This window comes from Oncorhynchus mykiss, chromosome 14 (assembly GCF_013265735.2).
Source record: "Oncorhynchus mykiss isolate Arlee chromosome 14, USDA_OmykA_1.1, whole genome shotgun sequence".
NCBI lineage: Eukaryota > Metazoa > Chordata > Actinopteri > Salmoniformes > Salmonidae > Oncorhynchus > Oncorhynchus mykiss.
This window is the reverse complement of record NC_048578.1, coordinates 11,705,637-11,712,500: the sequence shown is the minus strand read 5'-3', so window position 1 is coordinate 11,712,500 and position 6,864 is coordinate 11,705,637. Positions and strand designations below refer to the sequence as shown.

At 51.3% G+C, this 6,864-nt stretch overlaps 1 long non-coding RNA gene across 1 annotated transcript in view; it reads right to left on the bottom strand.

The window, feature by feature from the left end:
- LOC118938695 overlaps positions 1-5,308 on the bottom strand; it is a 5,862-nt gene extending 554 nt beyond the window's left edge. The window contains exon 1 of the long non-coding RNA XR_005035927.1: positions 4,977-5,308. This is a non-coding gene — a long non-coding RNA (uncharacterized LOC118938695). The remainder of the gene's footprint in view (positions 1-4,976) is intronic.
- Between the last annotated feature and the right edge of the window lie 1,556 nt (positions 5,309-6,864).

The following is a 6,864-nucleotide window of genomic DNA, read 5'->3' as shown; positions in this document are numbered from 1 at the left end:
AACATAAGTAGGCTCAGACGGACCGGCAGATTCCGACAGGACAAGACAAGGTTACAGCAAACATGACGACAGTCTGGTTCAGGCATGAAACACAACAAACAAGAATCCGACAAGGACAGGAGCAGAAACAGAGAGAGATATAGGGACCTAATCAGAGGGAAAAAAGGGAACAGGTGGGAAAAGGGGTGACGAGGTGGTTAGGAGGAGACAAGGCACAGCTGGGGGAAAGAGGGGGAGAAAAGGTAACCTAACAACGACCAGCAGAGGGAGACAGGGTGAAGGGAAAGGACAGAGACAAGACACAACATGACAGTACATGACAGTACCCCCCCACTCACCGAGCGCCTCCTGGCGCACTCGAGGAGGAAACCTGGCGGCAACGGAGGAAATCCTCGATCAGCGCACGGTCCAGCACGTCCCGAGAGGGAACCCAACTCCTCTCCTCAGGACCGTACCCCTCCCAATCTACGAGGTACTGGTGACCACGGCCCCGAGGACGCATGTCCAAAATTCTACGGACCCTGTAGATGGGTGCGCCCTCGACAAGGATGGGGGGGGGGGGGAGACGAGCGGGGGCGCGAAGGACGGGCTTGATGCAGGAGACATGGAAGACCGGGTGGACGCGACGAAGGTATCGCGGAAGAAGAAGTCGAACTGCGACAGGATTAATGACCCGAGAAATACGGAACGGACCAATGAACCGCGGGGTCAACTTGCGAGAAGCCGTCTTAAGGGGAAGGTTCTGAGTGGAGAGCCAAACTCTCTGACCGCGACAATATCTAGGACTCTTAGTTCTACGCTTATTAGCAGCCCTCACAGTCTGCGTCCTATAACGGCAAAGTGCAGACCTGACCCTCTTCCAGGTGCGCTCGCAACGTTGGACAAAAGCCTGAGCGGAGGGGACGCTGGACTCGGCGAACTGAGATGAGAACAGCGGAGGCTGGTACCCGAGGCTACTCTGAAAAGGAGATAGCCCGGTCGCAGACGAAGGAAGCGAGTTGTGGGCGTATTCTGCCCAGGGGAGCTGTTCTGACCAAGACGCAGGGTTGCGAAAAGAAAGACTGCTTAAGATGCGACCAATAGTCTGATTGGCCCGTTCTGCTTGACCGTTAGACTGGGGGTGAAAGCCGGAAGAGAGACTGACGGAAGCCCCAATCAAACGGCAAAACTCCCTCCAAAATTGAGACGTGAATTGCGGACCTCTGTCCGAAACGACGTCTGACGGAAGGCCATGAATTCTGAAAACATTCTCAATGATGATTTGTGCCGTCTCTTTAGCAGAAGGAAGCTTAGCAAGGGGAATGAAATGAGCCGCCTTAGAGAACCTATCGACAACCGTAAGAATAACAGTCTTCCCCGCTGACGAAGGCAGTCCGGTGACAAAATCTAAGGCGATGTGAGACCACGGTCGAGAGGGAATAGGAAGCGGCCTGAGACGGCCGGCAGGAGGAGAGTTACCGGACTTAGTCTGCGCGCAGACCGAACAAGCAGCCACGAAACGGCGCGTGTCATGCTCCCGGGTGGGCCACCAAAAACGCTGGCGAATGGAAGCAAGCGTACCCCGAACGCCAGGGTGGCCGGCTAACTTGGCAGAGTGAGCCCACTGAAGAACGGCCAGACGAGTAGGAACGGGAACGAAAAGAAGGTTCCTAGGACAAGCGCGCGGCGACGGAGTGTGAGTGAGCGCTTGCTTTACCTGCCTCTCAATTCCCCAGACAGTCAACCCGACAACACGCCCCTCAGGGAGAATCCCCTCGGGGTCAGTGGAGGCTACTGAAGAACTGAAGAGACGAGACAAAGCATCAGGCTTGGTGTTCTTAGAGCCCGGACGATAAGAAATCACAAACTCGAAACGAGCGAAAAACAGCGCCCAACGCGCCTGACGCGCATTAAGTCGTTTGGCAGAACGGATGTACTCCTATGGTTCCTATGGTCAGTCCAAACGACAAAAGGAACGGTCGCCCCCTCCAACCACTGTCGCCATTCGCCTAGGGCTAACCGGATGGCGAGCAGTTCGCGGTTACCCACATCATAGTTACGTTCCGACGGCGACAGGCGATGAGAAAAATACGCGCATGGGTGGACCTTGTCGTCAGAGAGGGAGCGCTGAGAAAGAATGGCTCCCACGCCCACCTCTGACGCGTCAACCTCGACAACGAACTGTCTAGAGACGTCAGGTGTAACAAGGATAGGAGCGGATGTAAAACGATTCTTGAGGAGATCAAAAGCTCCCTGGGCGGAAACGGACCACTTAAAGCACGTCTTGACAGAAGTAAGGGCTGTGAGAGGAGCTGCCACCTGACCGAAATTACGGATGAAACGACGATAGAAGTTCGCGAAGCCGAGAAAGCGCTGCAGCTCGACGCGTGACTTAGGGACGGGCCAATCAATGACAGCTTGGACCTTAGCGGGATCCATCTTAATGCCTTCAGCGGAAATAACAGAACCGAGAAATGTGACGGAGGAGGCATGAAAAGTGCACTTCTCAGCCTTCACAAAAAGACAATTCTCTAAAAGGCGCTGGAGGACACGTCGAACGTGCTGAACATGAATCTGGAGTGACGGTGAAAAAATCAGGATATCGTCAAGGTAAACGAAAACAAAGATGTTCAGCATGTCTCTCAGGACATCATTGACTAATGCCTGAAAGACAGCTGGAGCGTTAGCGAGGCCGAAAGGAAGAACCCGGTATTCAAAGTGCCCTAACGGAGTGTTAAACGCCGTCTTCCACTCGTCCCCCTCCCTGATGCGCACGAGATGGTAAGCGTTACGAAGGTCCAACTTAGTGAAAAACCTGGCTCCCTGCAGGATCTCGAAGGCTGAAGACATAAGAGGAAGCGGATAACGATTCTTCACTGTTATGTCATTCAGCCCTCGATAATCTATGCAGGGGCGCAGAGACCCGTCCTTCTTCTTGACAAAAAAAACCCCCGCTCCGGCGGGAGAGGAGGAGGGGACTATGGTACCGGCGTCAAGAGCTATAGACAAATAATCTTCGAGAGCCTTACGTTCGGGAGCCGACAGAGAGTATAGTCTACCCCGGGGGGGGGGTGGTTCCCGGAAGGAGATCAATACTACAATCATACGACCGGTGTGGAGGAAGAGAGGTGGCCCTGGACCGACTGAACACCGTGCGCAGATCGTGATATTCCTCCGGCACCCCTGTCAAATCACCAGGCTCCTCCTGTGAAGAAGAGACAGAGGAAACAGGAGGGATAGCAGACATTAAACATTTCACATGACAAGAGACGTTCCAGGAGAGGATAGAATTACTAGACCAATTAATGGAAGGATTATGACAAACTAGCCAGGGATGGCCCAAAACAACAGGTGTAAAAGGTGAACGAAAAATTAAAAAAGAAATGGTTTCACTATGATTACCAGAAACAGTGAGGGTTAAAGGTAGCGTCTCACGCTGAATCCTGGGGAGAGGACTACCATCCAGGGCGAACAAGGCCGTGGGCTCCTTTAACTGTCTGAGAGGAATGTCATGTTCCCGAGCCCAGGTCTCGTCCATAAAACAGCCCTCCGCCCCAGAGTCTATTAAGGCACTGCAGGAAGCTGACGAACCGGTCCAGCGTAGATGGACGGACAAGGTAGTGCAGGATCTTGAAGGAGAGACAGGAGTAGTAGCGCTCACCAGTAGCCCTCCGCTTACTGATGAGCTCTGGCCTTTTACTGGACATGAAGTGACAAAATGACCAGCGGAACCGCAATAGAGACAGAGGCGGTTGGTGATTCTCCGTTCCCTCTCCTTAGTCGAGATGCGGATACCTCCCAGCTGCATGGGCTCAGCACCCGAGCCGGCAGAGGAAGATGGTAGTGATGCGGAGAGGGGGGCAACGGAGAACGCGAGCTCCTTTCCACGAGCTCGGTGACGAAGATCAACCCGTCGCTCAATGCGAGTTCAATCAAGGAATCCACGCTGGAAGGAACCTCCCGGGAGAGAATCTCATCCTTTACCTCTGCGCGGAGACCCTCCAGAAAACGAGCGAGCAAAGCCGGCTCGTTCCAGCCACTGGAGGCAGCAAGAGTGCGAAACTCAATAGAGTAGTCTGTTATGGATCGATTACCTTGACATAGGGAAGACAGGGCCCTGGAAGCCTCCTCCCCAAAAACAGATCGATCAAAAACCCGTATCATCTCCTCCTTAAAGTCCTGATACTGGTTAGTACACTCAGCCCTTGCCTCCCAGATTGCCGTGCCCCACTCACGAGCCCGTCCAATAAGGAGAGATATGACGTAGGCGACACGAGCAGTGCTCCTGGAGAAAGTGTAGGGCTGGAGAGAAAACACAATATCACACTGGGTGAGGAACGAGCGGCATTCAGTGGGCTCCCCAGAGTAACACGGCGGGTTATTGATTCTGGGCTCCGGAGATTCGAAAGCCCTGGAAGTGGCCGGTGGATCGAGGCGGAGATGGTGAACCTGTTCTGTGAGGTTGGAGACTTGGGTGGCCAGGATCTCAACGGCATGTCGAGCAGCAGACAATTCCTGATCGTGTCTGCCTAGCATCGCTCCCTGGATCCCGACGGCTGAGTGGAGAGGATCCGAAGTCGCTGGGTCCATTCTTGGTCGGATTCTTCTGTTACGGTGCGTGAATGAGGACCCAAAAGCGAATTAATTTAAACAGAGCTTCTTTAATTACCAAACATAAGTAGGCTCAGACGGACCGGCAGATTCCGACAGGACAAGACAAGGTTACAGCAAACATGACGACAGTCTGGTTCAGGCATGAAACACAACAAACAAGAATCCGACAAGGACAGGAGCAGAAACAGAGAGAGATATAGGGACCTAATCAGAGGGAAAAAAGGGAACAGGTGGGAAAAGGGGTGACGAGGTGGTTAGGAGGAGACAAGGCACAGCTGGGGGAAAGAGGGGGAGAAAAGGTAACCTAACAACGACCAGCAGAGGGAGACAGGGTGAAGGGAAAGGACAGAGACAAGACACAACATGACAGTACATGACATAACCTGTACAGACTCTACCTAACACACTGTCTAACCTGTACAGTCTCTACCTAACACACTGTCTAACCTGTACAACTCTACCTAATACACTGTCTAACCTGTACAGCTCTACCTAACACACTGTCTAACCTGTACCTCCTCTACCTAACACACTGTCTAACCTAACACACTGTCTAACCTGTACAGCCTCTACCTAACACACTGTCTAACCTGTACGGACTCTACCTAACACACTGTCTAACCTGTACAGCTCTCTACCTAACACATTGTCTAACCTGTACCTCCTCTACCTAACACACTGTCTAACCTGTAACTCCTCTGCCTAACACACTGTCTAACCTGTACAGCTCTACCTAATACACTGTCTAACCTGTACAGCCTCTACCTAACACACTGTCTAACCTATACAGCCTCTACGTAACACACTGTCTAACCTGTACAGCCTCTACCTAACACACTGTCTAACCTGTACAGACTCTACCTAACACACTGTCTAACCTGTACAGTCTCTACCTAACACACTGTCTAACCTGTACAGCTCTCTACCTAACACACTGTCTAACCTGTACCTCCTCTACCTAACACACTGTCTAACCTATACAGCCTCTACCTAACACACTGTCTAACCTGTACAGCCTCTACCTAACACACTGTCTAACCTGTACAGACTCTACCTAACACACTGTCTAACCTGTATAGTCTCTACCTAACACACTGTCTAACCTGTACAGCTCTCTACCTAACACACTGTCTAACCCGTACAGCTCTACCTAGTACACTGTCTAACCTGTACAGCTCTACCTAACACACTGTCTAACCTGTACCTCCTCTACCTAACACACTGTCTAATCTGTACAGTCTCCACCTAATACACTGTCTAACCTGTACAGACTCTACCTAACACACTGTCTAACCTGTACAGACTCTACCTAACACACTGTCTAACCTGTACAGCTCTCTACCTAACACACTGTCTAACCTGTACAGCTCTACCTAACACACTGTCTAACCTGTACCTCCTCTTCCTAACACACTGTCTAACCTGTACAGCTCTACCTAACACACTGTCTAACCTGTACCTCCTCTACCTAACACACTGTCTAACCTGTACAGCTCTACCTAACACACTGTCTAACCTGTACAGCTCTACCTAACACACTGTCTAACCTGTACAGCCTCTACCTAACACACTGTCTAACCTGTACAGTCTCTACCTAACACACTGTCTAACCTGTACAGACTCTACCTAGCACACGGTCTAACCTGTACAGCCTCTACCTAACACACTGTCTAACCTGTACAGTCTCTACCTAACACACTGTCTAACCTGTACATCTCTACCTAACACTCTGTAGTGGTCACGCTTCTTACAGCCTGGTCTTCATCACTCTGCAGTCCCACATAGCCAACAGGCTGATGCTATACATGTAGATCTAACATCTTCTTTTCAGCACCACAGCAGCTTTACAGTGGAACAGCAGGGGGAAAAGAAAAACGGAACGAAATTTTCAATTAACCTCCTTTGATCGGCTCCTGAAGTGTGGATATGAGACGTTCCGCTAGCTAACGATGCGTATCATTTCCAATTTGCGGTCCCGTTATCTGGAGTTCATCCGGGCTGATCGCACAGCTACTCATTCCAAGTGGGATTAGATGTGTGGAATATATATTTTGCCCCATGATCATCATCCTACACGCTGGATTAAGAGCAGAGGCCAGGTTCTAGCTCTCTAAATGACATGAACAGGGAATCATCACCAGGGAACTAAAGGAACTCTGGGGTATTGAACCATGTCCCTGAACTCTGGGGTATTGAACCATGTCCCTGAACTCTGGGGTATTGAACCATGTCCCTGAACTCTGGGGTATTGAACCATGTCCCTGAACACTT